We start from the raw sequence: 15,056 nt of genomic DNA on the forward strand, positions 1-15,056 counted from the left end.
GGTCAGAGGCTACAAGCACGCTACAGGAGATGGTCAGAAACTACAAGCATGCCACAGCAGATGGTCAGAGGCTACAAGCACGCTACAGGAGATGGTCAGAGACTACAATCATGCCACAGTATATGGTCAGAGGCCACAAGCACGCTACAGGAGATGGTCAGAGACTACAGGCATGCCACCTTAGATAGTCAGAGGCTACAAGCATGCTACAAAAGATGGTCAGAGACTACAAGCATGCTACAAAAGATGGTCAGAGACTACAAGCATGTTACAGGAGATGGTCAGAGATTACAAGCACACTACAAGAGATGGTCAGAGGCTACAGGCATGCTACAGGAAATGGTCAGAGGCTACAAGCATGCCAGAGGAGATGGTCAGAGGCTACAAGCACGCTACAGGTGATGGTCAGAGACTACAAGCACACTACAGGAGATGGTCACAGTCTACAGGCATGCTACAAGAGGTGGTCAGAGACTACAGGCATGCTACAAGAGATGGTCAGAGACTACAAGCACGCTGCAGGAGATGGTCAGAGACTACAAGCACACTACAGGAGATGGTCAGAGTCTACAGGCATGCTACAAGAGATGGTCAGAGACTACAAGCACGCTACTGGAGATGGTCAAAGACTACAAGCATGCTACAAAAGATGGTCAGAGTCTACAGGCATGCTACAAGAGATGGTCAGAGACTACAAGCACGCTACAGGAGATGGTCAGAGACTACAAGCATGCCACAGTAGATGGTCAGAGGCTACAAGCACGCTACAGGAGATGGTCAGAGACTACAGGCATGCTACAGGAGATGGTCATAGACTACAAGCATGCCACCTTAGATAGTCAGAGGCTACAAGCATGCTACAAAAGATGGTCAGAGACTACAAGCATGCTACAAAAGATGGTCAGAGACTACAAGCATGTTACAGGAGATGGTCAGAGATTACAAGCACACTACAAGAGATGGTCAGAGGCTACAGACATGCTACAGGAAATGGTCAGAGGCTACAAGCATGCCAGAGGAGATGGTCAGAGGCTACAAGCACGCTACAGGAGATGGTCAGAGACTACAAGCACACTACAGAAGATGGTCAGAGTCTACAGGCATGCTACAAGAGATGGTCAGAGACTACAAGCACGCTACTGGAGATGGTCAAAGACTACAAGCATGCTACAAAAGATGGTCAGAGTCTTCAGGCATGCTACAGGAGATGATCAGAGACGACAAGCATGCCACAAGAGATGGTCAGAGGCTACAGGCACGCTACAGGAAATGGTCAGAGGCTACAGGCATGCTACAGGAGATGGTCAGAGACTACAAGCATGCCAGAGGAGATGGTCAGAGGCTACAAGCATGCTACAAAAGATGGTCAGAGTCTACAGGCATGCGACAAGAGATGGTCAGAGACTACAAGCATGCTACAAAAGATGATCAGAGACTACAGGCACGCTACAGGAGATGGTCAGAGACTACAAGCACGCCAGAGGAAATGGTCAGAGGCTACAAACACGCTACAGGAGATGGTCAGAGGCTACAAACACGCTACAGGAGATGGTCAGAGACTACAAGCACACTACAGGAGATGGTCAGAGTCTACAGGCATGCTACAAGACATGGTCAGAGACTACAGGCATGCTACAAGACATGGTCAGAGACTACAGGCATGCTACAAGACATGGTCAGAGACTACAGGCATGCTACAAGAGATGGTCAGAGACTACAAGCACACTACAGGAGATGGTCAGAGTCTACAGGCATGCTACAAGAGATGATCAGAGACTACAAGCACGCTACTGGAGATGGTCAGAGACTATAAGCATGCTACAAAAGATGGTCAGAGTCTACAAGCATGCTACAAACGATGGTCAGAGTCTACAAGCATGCTACAGGAGATGGTCAGAGACTACAAGCACGCTACAGGAGATAGTCAGAGGCTATTGCAGGTCAGGTTATCTGTCATGCTGCCCCAGTCTTTAACCACTTCAGCCCCAGAAATATTTACCTCCTTCCTGACCAGAGCACTTTGAACAAAAAAAGAGCATTAATTTTGAAAAAAAGCAATATTTTTTACTTTTTGCTATAATAAATATCCCTCGAATATATATAAAAAAACTTTTTTTTTTCTCAGTTTGAGCCGATATGTATTCTTCTACATATTTTTGTGTTTACAAACTATTTTTATTATGTAAAAGGTCAAGGTATAAAACAATTACAATGATGGTATGGAAATGTATACAAATATCTTTAGCAGTAAATGTTGTATAGGAGATAATAAAGGAATATGGTTAGTTAGATGAAAAAATACACATTGTTATAATCAGGCCAGTCAAAAGTATTGTCATAAAAGGAGGAAAGGACAATTACATATATATAATAGAAATTTTTCTAAATCATAGAGGTGGTGTCCCAGTGAGTCCATTTTTTTTGATAAAGTGGCATAGAGTCATATAATGTGTGGTGGATTCTCTCAGAGAGTTTGATGTTCGTCATGCGGTTGAGTATTTGTGACCAAGGTACCGTAGTGGAGCGCCAGTTGAAGGCTATGGCCCAGTGAATAGAGCTGAGGAATGTGTGAATTAGCCTTGTGCTAGTCAATGGAATATCTTGTATAGGGGAGATTTCCCTTACACCCCAAATCTGTCTTTTATTCTTCTACATATTTTTGGTAAAACAAATCGCAATAAGCGTATATTGATTGGTTTGTGCAAAAGTTATAGCGTCTACAAAATAGGGGATAGCTTTATGGCATTTTTATTATTTTTTTATTATTAATGGCGGCAATCTGCGATTTTTATCGTGGCTGCGACATTATGGCGGACACATCGGACAATTTTGACACTATTTTGGGACCATTGTCATTTATACAGCGATCAGTGTTATAAAAATGCATTGATTACTGTATTGATTACTGTATAAATGACACTGGCAGGGAAGGAGTTAAACACTAGGGGGCGATCAAGGGGTTAAGTGTGTCCTAGGGAGTGATGCCAGCTGTGGGGGGATGGGCTACCACTTACATGGCAGCGATCACTGCTCCCGATGACAGGGAGCAGTAGATCTCTGTCATGTCACGAGGCAGAACAGGGAAATGCCTTGTTTACATAGGCATCTCCCCGTTCTGCGGCTCCGAGACACGATCACGGGCCCCTGGTGGACATCGAGTCCGCGGGACCCACGGTCACGGTCACGCTGTACTCTGTGGGAGCACGCGACGCCCGCTGGCCTTGCCAATTAAAGGGGACGCACAGGTACGCCCATTTTCCCACCGCTGCCATTGTGCAGACGTATATCGGCGTGCTGCAGTCGGCAAGTGGTTAAGCTGAAGTTTATTCTGCTTAAATTAAAGCACTCTGGTTCCTCCCTCCCCCCTCTTAGCAACATGCTTATGATATTTTTAAATAAAATATATTTTGTTTTAGACACAATTATGTCATCCCTGGGTCTCTGTGCTTCTTCTTCTGAAATTCAGATAGATCATGGCTGGTGGGAGGGGCCAGCATGGTGCTGTACATAGTTTCCTGAAAACATCATAGCACTGTGGTTTACAAAGTGGTTGTAAAGGCAGAAGGTTTTTTATCTTAAATGCATTCTATGCATTAGGATTAAAAGCCTTCTGTGTGCAGCAGCTCCCCTCACACTTACCTGAGGTCCCTCTCTGTCCAGCGATGTCCACGAGTTTCTCAGCCGTCCGAGATTCTCCCTCCTGATTGGCTGAGACACAGCAGCGGCACCATTGACTCCTGCTGCTGTCAATCAAAGTCAGCCAGCCAATCAGGGGACACAGGTAGCTGTGATTTGGTTCGGGTGCCCCCATAGCAAGCTGCTTGTTGTGGGGGCACACAACAGGAGGGAGGGGCCAGGAACAATGAAGAGGGACCCGAGAAGAGGAGGACCCAGGCTGCTCTGTGCAAATCCACTGCAACAGAGCAGGTAAGTATAACATGATTATTATTTTTGTGGAATAAAAACGAGACTTTACAATCACTTTAAGCACCCTCGGCCCTGATGTAAGCAGTAGGCAAGATCTCAGGAGGTGTTAAAAAAATATTAAAATGCCTTTATGGGTGGATGTCAGTCTGGAGGAGTGGGTGTTTCTAGGCTATACATGTATTTGTATGCAGATCACCCTAAGTAATGCCCATGTGCGATGCTCCAGCATTAAAGAACTGAAATCCAATGAATGAAAGGGGTGGGCCAGAAATAGTCAGGGTCAGGAGGAAAGGGCTAGAGGATTCTGGACGTCCTCCAGCCAGAAAACGAGGTCAGTAATACACTGTACAAGGTAGTGGGAGGGAGAGGACCCGCTATGCATTTTGCAATAAATATGAACTGCTAAGGGGCAGAGAAGAACCTTTTCCATACCATCAATGAATCCTTATACACAGACATGGTGATATGCAGTGAATGATCCCAATCTGATAAAGATCTGGGTTCAAAGAAGAGAATCTGCACATCACTGATCATCAGTTATTCCCAGGAGAAGCAGCAGTGATGATGTGACTTGCAGTGGGCTCGGAGCAGATAGTTGGGGCCCCAAAGGTTATCTGGACATAGCAGATTCCAGAGTGGTGAGAGGTCATCCCTGTGATCTGTATGCAGCAGATAATTGTCAGTGTCACAGAGCCCCAGGGGCTGTCAGGCCCTATGTGAGCCCCTGGACTGGGGTCTCAGACCTCTGAAGGGCTCTCCAGGTCACAGTGCAGATGTTATGACAGATGTAATGACAGTAGGAGGGGGTGCTCACCCCCAGGCTGGGCCACACAGGTCTCAGCTTTTGTTTAGTTGCATCATGGATGAGATGAGTGTTCTCTGCTATCCTTTGTCTTCAGTCTTCTCCTCCTCTTCATCCTCAGGGGATACACAGCCAGAGAAAAGGCTACCTGATCTTCTCTGATCCCACTCCTCGCCGCTCTGCTTCCCATCAACTCTCATTATCTACTGCACCCTCTGCCACTTCCAGCAGATCACGGCCACCGGGCATCAGGGAGAGGATACTTATGTCCCTGTGTAGAGGGATAGGTATATTTATCATTTTCCATCTTTCTATTCTTCCTTCCTTCCTTCCTTCCTTCCTTCCTTCCTTCCTTCCTTCCTTCCTTCCTTCCTTCCTTCCTTCCTTCCTCCCCCCTTCATTTTTTTTTTTTACCTTTCCTTTTCTAATTCACTCCTTCTTTCTTCCCTTTCTTCCCCTCCTCCTTCTTGTTTCTCACCACTTCAGTTGTTCTTTCTTTCTTTCCTACCTTCCTCATTTACTTTCATTTTCTTTACATTAACTTCCTTCCTTCTTTCTTTCCCTTCCACCTTACATTTTCTTTTCCTTTCCTTCTTCACCCTTTCTTCCCTTCTTTCTCTTCTTCCTTCCTCCCCCTTACTTTCTCCCTACTTCCATTCTTCCTTTCTGCACTAGTTTTCTTAAACTACTTCCCTTTTATCCCTTCCCTTCCACCTTCCATTTTCTTTTTACCTTTCCTTCTTCATCACTTTTTTCCTTCCTTCCTCCCTTCCTTCTTCCTTCACCTTCTATCCAATATTTTCTCCCTTTCTTTCCCCTCCTTCCTTTTTCCTTCCCTTCCACTGTCCATTTGCTCTTCTTTACCTATACGTTTGCACCCCTTCCTTCCTTCCTTCCTTCCTTCCTTCCTTCCTTCCTTCCTTCCTTCCTTCCTTCCTACTCTATTCCTACTCTATCCCTCCTTCCTATTTCCTTTTCTTCCTTCTAACCTTCCTTCTTTCCTCCTTCCAATTTCTTCTTTAACTTTACTTTCCCTTTTCACTCTTTAATTTTCTTAACCTTATCTTTCTTCCTTCCTTCTTTCCTTCCCTTCCACCTTTACCCTTCCTTTCCTTCGTCATTGATTTTCTCTTTCTTTCTTTCTTTCTTTCTTTCTTTCTTTCTTTCTTTCTTTCTTTCTTTCTTTCTTTCTTTCTTTCTTTCTTTCTTTCTTTCTTTCTTTCTTTCTTTCTTTCTTTCTTTCTTTCTTTCTTTCTTTCCTCCCTTCTTCTCCCTTAGGTTTTTCCCACTTCTATCCTTCCTTTCTCCTTCTATCTGGTCCCTCTTCCCTTCCTTCCTTCTTTCCTGCTTTCCTTCCTTCTGTCTTTCCTTCCTCCTTCCATTTTCTTTTCTTTACCTTTCCTTCTTCACCCCTTCTTTCCTTCCTTTCCCCCCTTACTTTCTCCCTACTTTTATCCTGCCTCCCCTTTCCCTCTTTCCTACCTTTGTTTCATTCTTCCTTCCTTCTTCCTTTGCTCTTGTGTCATCCTTTTTCTTCTGTACCTCCGTATCTATCCTTCCTTATCTTTTGTGCAATATACCCTTCCTTCAATTCTTCCTCCTCTCCTTTCTTTTTCTTTGCCTCCTTCCTTCCTTTGTCCAGTCAGATCATGGTGTGTTCAGATTTTATGATCATATTGCAGAAATTAAATGTTCACAGTATATGGCTGTTTTTTGTTTAATGCCCATGTCGTTTGGACTTTTCTTCTTTCTTTTTCCATTTCTTCCTTTCTCTATGCTGGCCAGCAAAATTCCTTGTTTGCTTCCTTCCTTCCATTCTCCCCCTTTCCTCTTTCCTTCCTTTCTTCCTCCCTCACCTACCATCTACCTTTCTTTTCTGTGCCTCTTGATTGTCAGCTTTTGGGGACAGACGTTTCTCCTGCTTATCGCACGTGCATACATGTATGCTTATTACTCCCCCTGCACCTCCTTCTCTTGAACCCTCCACTCTCCTCCTTGTACCTGATGATGATGACAATTTGGGTTGCTGCCCCTCTGCCCCCTCCATACGGTGCCCCTCCCCTCTCCTCCTCCTCCGTACTGTCCCTCTCCTCGGGTGCTGATGCTGGGAGAGTAGAGCGGAGTCAGGTGGAGGAGAGCAGAGAAGTGTGTGGCTGCAGCGAGTGACAAGAGTCTGGTGAGTCCTCATCACAACTAATGATCTTACTTCTTGTAGAGGATGATTTATTCTGATATCTCATCATCTTCTTCATCTGCTGGATCATTGTCTCACCAATACCTGACTCCCATCTGCACCCTGCTCCCAAATTCCCGATCTATGGCCATGCCAGCCTATCCCACCATCTGTGGGTAGATTGCATTCTGAGATGTCCCTTGTCCCCATCATTGAACGAACATTCTCCTTCCCACCCCCATCCTCTCCTCTGTCTATCATGTCTTCTTTCAGTCCTTCTGCCTCTTCTTTTTCTGTTGGGGGTGGGGAGATTTTCACAAACCCTATAATTGCTCTTTTTAAAGACTGGCTGAACAATACACAGCTTTTTCCAGCTCTGCGAACACTTTGAGGATCTTTAGTGGTCAATTACTTGGGTAGAGCTAAGAAGAAACTTCATCTCAGTCCAGGGTCAATCTTCATGCTGGAAATTCTCTATAACCGAGAACACAAATATTCCCCCTTCTTTCTTATTAATAACTGATATTTCTGATCAATAACTGATATTGTGATCTGCACAAATTTATTGTTAGACAAGTCATAGAGGAAAGTCGTGGAAGGAAGAGCTAGCCATCAGCCTTATCCTTTTGTCTATGGGTGGATCTGTACACTTTACTTAGGCTTGGTGGTCCCATCCTATACAGTACCGTATTTTGAATTTCATAATTACAATATAGTTTGTGGCAATATATTGTGTAAAACATATGGCACAATTACAGGTGGAAAGATTTTTCTCTTTCAAAAAGTGTTGATATTTTCCATGACGAATGGGAACAATGCTTTCAAGTTACCCCCATGGTTGCTGGTAATCAGCACTCATAAAGCTCTCCCAGAGGGTGGTAGGTCTTGTAGTCCCATGGCCACATGATAATGATGGCCATACAAGCCTTGATTTTGATTGATCAAAACAATTGAATTGGCAAACAACTGAATAGCCAAACCTCTCCTTGCTTCCTTCCTTCCTTCTTTTCTTCCTCCCTCCTGTCCTTTTTTTTACCCTCCTTTCCTTCTTTCTCACCTTCCTTCTTTAATTCTCTTTCACCTTTTTTATTTTCTTTACCTTTCCTTCTTTATTCTTCTTTTTTTACCTTTTTCCTATCTTTCGTTCCTTCCTTCCTTCCCCTTTATTTCTTCCCACTTCTATCCTTCATTCCTTCCTTCCTTTCTCTCAGTCCAGGGTTATTCTTCATACTGGAAATTCTCTATAACCATAGCAATCTTCCTTTCTTCCCTTTACTTTTTCCCCATGCCTTCCTTCCTTCCTTCCTTCCTTCCTTCCTTCCTTCCTTCCTTCCTTCCTTCCTCCCTCCCTTCCTTCCTTCCTTCCTTCCTTCCTTCCTTCCTTCCTTCCTTCCTTCCTTCCTTCCTTCCTCCCTTCCTTCCTTCCCAGCTCTCAGTCCAGGGTCATTCTTCATGTTGGAAGTTCTCTGTAACCGGTAACACAATTATTCCTCCTTCCATCTCATCAATAACTGCTCCCCTTCTGCCCAAATTTAATGTTGCACAGGTCATGGAGGGAAGTCAAGGCTGTCATTTCAAGGGAGAGCTAGGCATCGACATTATCCCTTTGTCTATGGGAAAATCTGTATATATCAATTATACTCACCTGGATAGATTTATCGGGAAAAAAATTGATCATTTACTGAATTGTGTATGGTCACCACTAGGCTTGATGCTTCTGGTGGAACTGTTATTGTGTTTCTCTTGTTATGTTGTTTTAGTTAAGTAATAGAATACATTGTTGTTTCCTATCTACAAAAAAAAAATGTTTTTCTGTGGAATCCATAAAAGTATTTTTCATTTTATCTGTTACTGTACTGTAAGAAGTAAAAAGATTTCACTATACTGAACTCAGATCGGTGAAAGATGTTTGTGATTGGTCTTCATAGCTTGTTGTACCGTGGTCATTGTATTTTGCTTTATTATATTATTATAGTTATGTATTATAAGTATTTATACAGCACTGTATATTCTGCACATTTACATCAGTCCCTGCCCTCAAGGAGCTTATAATGTAAGGTCCCTATCTCATACACATACTGGAACCAAAAAAGGTGGCCATACACAGTTTAAGGCAAGGTACACCATATGGGTTCGACTGAGCGTAGCATGTAGGTCATCCTATTAATTTCAACGGGCTGCCTTCCTTCCTTCTACCCAATCTTTCTTCCCTTTCCTTCCCTTCCATTTTCTTTTCTTTACCTTTCTTTTTTCATCCCTTCCTTCCTTCCTTCCTCCCCCTTCTCCCTACTCTATCCATCCTTACTCATTCATTTTCTTCCTTCTAACCTCCTTCCAATTTCTTCTTTAACTTTTACTTTCCTTTTTCACCCCATTTTCACTCTTTCATTTTCTTAACCTTATCTTTCTTCCTTCTTTCTTTCCTTCCCTTCCACCTTCTATTTTCTTTTGCACACCTTTCCTTTTCTCCTTTCTTCTTTCCTTCTTTCCTTCTTTCCTCTCCCCTTACTTTTTCTATCCTTCCTTCCTCCTTCTATCCAGTCCCTCTTCCCTTCTTTTCTCCTTCTCGTCCACCTTCCATTTTATTTTCTTTACCTTTTCATCTTCACCCCTTCTCCCCCCCCCCCAACTTCAATCCTTCCCTCCTTTCTTCCTCCTTTTCTTTTTTTCTTCCTTCTGTCCTTTGTTCAGTCAGATCATGGTGTAAACCTAACCTAAATGTTGGCTAAATGGGGCAAAATTCTAATTGGTAGCCCGCCGTTTGATGAAATTAGTGGTTTCGACTGACTTTTGTTAAAGGAGCGGGTCAAATTTTTGGTTGAATTGCTGATGAATAGAATCGTTGGCCGTGGGGATTCCTCTATACCTGCTGTTTAGTATGGATGGAGGCTTCAACTGTTTCTCTCATTTAGCCCCCCAAGGCTGAAATCAATGGCCAGCTTTAGATAGGAGCCAATTAACACACCAGCATGTTTTTGAAATATGAGAGTATACACACACAAGCACAGAGAGAACATGCAAACTCCATGCATTGAGAACCCCAGACCCGGTACTGAAAGGCAGAAGTGCTAACCACTATGCCTCTGTGCTGCAAGGCAGAAGTGCTAACCATTAAGCCACTATGCTGCCCTGTATATAAGTCATTTTGCATATGATGATAATAGTAATACTTGTGTCTACTGAGCAATACACAGCAGCCAAGGATGCTGCTGTCTAAGGAGAATTCTAGAAACAAAAACATTTTCCCCGGAAATGTCTCTTATCAAACAAATGTAAATCTGTATTTTAGGTTCTGTTATCATGGTATTTTTTGTTTGTTTTTTATGCATTACATTTTTGAAATGTTTCAATATCTACTAGCTGGGTACCGTTATCTTTGGTCCTTCCACAGCATTTTGCTTCCAGCTTATCATCAAACCATCCATGGAAATCGTTCTTAAATGTTGCAATTATAGGATTTACGTACTTATTGATCTTTACTTTTTCCAAGCCTGACACTCCGGCCTGAAAGCCATGGAGATCCTCTGACATCTGGCAGGTGCTACACTTTGAACTGCCTGACAACATGCACTGAATAGGGGATTTCGGGCACATCACTGGTGGTGCAGATGTTGACGGAAACTTTGTGTCAAATTCATAAAAGTTGTGCACCACTGTCATTAGAAATACTGACTGATTTGATTGTTTGGAGGGTGGCCCTAAATTGATGATCTCTTCCAGGGATAAACTGATTCAAGTCAAGTTTCTGCATCAAGTGTAACACCCCCCTGTAAGACTCCATAAGATGTATCCGACATGCGACCCGCAGTGTCGGGCTCATCTAGGGTCCTTCTTGCACATGGGCTTGCCTGAATATTGTGAAATTCTGGTTGGAAGTATTTGAAGTAATTAATCTTAGGTTGCAGTTGACAATTTTAGCTTCCCCGGAGCTGGCACTTTTAGGGATTCATGAGGATGAACAATATCATACCAAGTTATTTATTTCATACCTCCTATACTACCCAAAAAAGAACCTCCTTCACTCCCCCCCTGCGGTGTCCTTCTGGGAAGCGATGGTGGATGCTGCTTTACCTATGTATAGACTGACCTATATCAATCAGAGTTGTTACTAGAAGTATGAGAAAGTTTGGTCTTCATGGACCTCAAGTTGAACAATGTTGAACAATGTTGACTATTTCTGTCTTTTTCATTGTTGTTAGACAAATTGACTGATAGTTTACCAGCTGTTCTTATGTACATGCGCTGGATTTCATATTTTATTTGTTGCATTGCTGTTTCTGTTAATGTTTGGGGTATATGCATCATGGCAATGTACGGTTGGGTTTTGTAGCCTTGTAATTGACTGCTACTCTGATATGGCATTGTACTCTGTTTATGAGCCTAATCAGGCTTTATTGTTTTGTTTGTTCAATAAAGCACTCCCGATTTGTAAAAAAAAAAAAGAAACACTGACACATGCACCAAATATGCGAAATAGTAGCAACAATTTTATTGTCCTTTGGTATAGCTGCGACAGATTCAGTAGATATTACCGCAATATCAGATCTTATAAATGGAGTATAGCAAGACTTCTTCCATGTTGGTGTTGTTTGTGTGGACTTGTTTGTCTGTGAATTGTGTGTGAATAATAATGCATAATAATAAAAAATAAAAATAATTATAATATTAAAAATAAATATTCATAATAATAATAATACATTCTGAATAACTGTGTGGACTTGTTCTTCTGAGGCCCAACGGTAATGAATTAATATTGTAATTTTTTTGCGTTAGGATTCTGTATATTGTGGTTTTCTATGTACAGTAATTATTCTGCTTCTTTTTTTTTTTCCATTGATTGAACTAGATGGACTAAGTTAACACATATGCGGGTCGGGGAATGTGTGCTAATCGCACGTATTTCCCGCCCCACAGGCAAAATGTGCTGCTCTGATGCAGACAAGTTTAGGTGGGTGAAACTGCATGAAGCCACAGCTCCATGTGGTTGTATAGGGCTGTGTGTTTAAAAAAGGGTCAGGAACCTTTTCCCTGCATTTTCCATAGGTAAAGCAACATGAATGAATGGGCTTCTGTCACTGTGCCTGTGTAAGCGCGGCACGCAGGACCCACACAGATGTGAACCTAACATAATGGTGTTCATCTAATAAATAATAAACTAAAAGATGTCAGTATATTATGTAATAAAAGTATATAAAATAAGAATATAATACAGGAGTATATGATTATATTAGTATATTTACTGTATGTGTGTATATACTATATATAATATATATATATATATATATATATATATATATATATATATATATATATATATATATATATATATATACAGTAGCTCACAAAAGTGAGTACACCCCTCACATTTTGTAAATATTTAATTCTATCTTTTCATATGACAACACTGAAGAAATGACACTTTGCTACAATGTAAAGTAGTGAGTGTACAGCTTGTATAACAGTGTAAATGTGCTGTCTCCTCAAAATAACTCAACACACAGTCATTAATGTCTAAACTGCTGGCAACAAAAGTGAGTACACCCCTAAGTGAAAATGTCCAAATTGGGCCCAAAGTGTCAAAATTTTGTGTGGCCACCATTATTTTCCAGCACTGCCTTAACCCTCTTGGGCATGGAGTTCACCAGAGCTTCACAGGTTGGCACTGGAGTCCTCTTCCACTCCTCCATGATGACCTCACGGAGCTGGTGGATGTTAGAGACCTTGGCTCCTCCACCTTCTGTTTGAGGATGCCCCACAGTACAAACCCACAATAGGGTTTAGGTCTGGAGACATGCTTGGCCAGTCCATCACCTTTATTCTCAGCTTCTTTAGCAAGGCAGTGGTCATCTTGGAGATGTGTTTGGGGTTGTTATCATGTTGGAATACTGCCCTGCGGCCCAGTCTCTGAAGGGAGGAGATCATGCTCTGCTTCAGTATGTCACAGTACATGTTGGCATTCATGGTTCCCTCAATGAACTGTAGCTCCCCAGTGCTGGCAGCACTCATGCAGCCCCAGACCATGACAATCCCACCACCATGCTTGACTGTAGGCAAGACACATATGTCTTTATACTCCTCACCTGGTTGCCGCCACACACGTTGAAATCCCTGTGAGATTGTTGCAAATGGGAGCGCACAATCTATGTGTATGTCCCTTCATGTCTTTATATGCACATGGCTAATGAGCATCCAATTCCCGGGACACCTCTCTGTTCATGGAATGTATTCTTCAGAGAAATTACAGATTGTCTAACTCAGCTCTTGTCTATGACTTTCTGTGTTACATTCACAACCCCCACTCTCTCCAGATGGTGAGGAACTACAAATCCCAGCCAAGGTGGAACGGTGGTTTGTGGAGCCCAGTGCTGTTCTCAATGCAGAGCTTTCAGTGCAGCAATACATTAACCCATAATAAATCACCTGACATTTATAATATACAGTAAAATCTTGGTTTGAGTGTTTTGCAAGACAAGCTAAAGTTTTAAATACATTTTGACTTGATAAATGAGCGATATCTTGATATAAAAGTAGTGTCATGTCACAACCGAGTATAAAAGAGAAAAACCATCCTCCGTATAAAAGAGTATAAAAGAGAAGAGGGGCGCCTCTAAGTGTAGCAATATGGTTACATTTAATGAAGGTACAACATTTAGCAACTCACATGGTTGATGATTAAGAGGCACATCTAAGTATACAGGCATCCGGGGTAAATCTGTCCACATAGACCATCCTCCACACCGATATCGATGTCATCCCTTCCATGCTGCGCTCCACGAGCGATTCAAGCCTCGCTTTCAGATCGCTCTACTGCAGGGTAGTCTTCCCGGTCACGATTGCAGACTGACAGCGGTGAGAGCCGGCAGTGCGGGGGACGGTCTATAGGGACAGCTTTACCCCGGATGCCTCCATACTTAGATGTGCCTGTTTTAATCATCAACCATGTGAGTTGCTAAATGTTGTACCTCATTAAATGTAACCATATTGCTACACTTAGAGGCGTCTCTCTTCTCTTTTATACTCTGGAGCTCCTGCTGGATTTTGCTTCTAATCCCCTTGTGGAGGCTTCCATTTGTGGATGGACATTTTATGGTTACACAACCTGGTCACATTGCTATAATCTTTTTATATGGTCTATAAACTGAAAGACTTATGAATAAATGGTTGTGGAACGAATCATCTGAGTTTCCATTATTTCTTATGGGGAAATTCGCTTTGATATACAAATGCTTTGGATTACAAGCTTGTTTCCTGAACAAATTATGCTCACAATCCAAGGTTTTATTGTATATAGAAACAGAGTGAGGGCAGAAAAAGACCAGGTAGTACACATTTTCTCAGCATATATTCACTGCAGATCGAATGTTATTCATTAAAAAAAAAAGTGTGAATTGGAAAGATACTGCTTTATGGCCACTAGATGGGGCTGAGGAGAATACTTATTTTCTATGATAAAAAGTTTCTATTAATTATATGCAAAATATAGTCTAATCAAAGCCAGACAATCAGCTTCTTCCTGTTCTTCAGGGACAATCTTACTTCCTTATTTCTGAATTCTGCATTTTGCCTCTCACTTCCTGAAAACATTGTCCTTCTCTTCTACACAGGCATGCCCACTGTTCATTCTAACCTCCCCTTGTCTTGCCCAGCCCCGCCCCCATCCCTCCTACTCTTTTTAGACAGACATGCCTAGACCTGCCCAGCCCCGCCCCCATCCCTCCTACTCTTTTTAGACAGACATGCCTAGACCTGCCCAGCCCCGCCCCCATCCCTCCTTCTCAGACCTCCTCCTGTCTTCATTGGCTTGTTTTGGCCAGCATGAAAAAGATATATTTTTTTCCGCGCTCACAGATCAAGGCTTGCAGCCTCCCCTTACTCACCCCTACAGGGGTGAGATAAAAGTATAAGGTATATATAGATAGGGGCAAGTGGCGCTACCTATATTGGATACGTATCAATGGTGCCTAACTATATGCTGTATAATAACTGTGTGCTCTCCTAGGGTTGGAAGCAATGTACTATTGCAGAACCGTATATAGGTTATATATGTGCCCAATGGGATAGATATCCCATAACAAAGAGTGCACCCAAAATATACAAGTGTACCAACAGAGTATATATATGTATACAAGTGTAGCAAAAGTTACCAACAATAGT

At 42.5% G+C, this 15,056-nt stretch overlaps 1 protein-coding gene across 1 annotated transcript in view; it reads left to right on the forward strand.

Moving 5' to 3' along the window:
- The first annotated feature begins 6,755 nt into the window (after positions 1-6,755).
- DRAXIN (dorsal inhibitory axon guidance protein) overlaps positions 6,756-15,056 on the forward strand; it is a 114,947-nt gene continuing 106,646 nt past the window's right edge. Inside the window, exon 1 of the mRNA XM_073603168.1 lies at positions 6,756-6,905. The gene's annotated coding sequence lies outside the window, so the exon portion shown is untranslated. The remainder of the gene's footprint in view (positions 6,906-15,056) is intronic.

The sequence above is a fragment of the Aquarana catesbeiana genome, linkage group LG10 (genome assembly GCF_042186555.1).
Source record: "Aquarana catesbeiana isolate 2022-GZ linkage group LG10, ASM4218655v1, whole genome shotgun sequence".
In the NCBI taxonomy this organism is placed as follows: domain Eukaryota; kingdom Metazoa; phylum Chordata; class Amphibia; order Anura; family Ranidae; genus Aquarana; species Aquarana catesbeiana.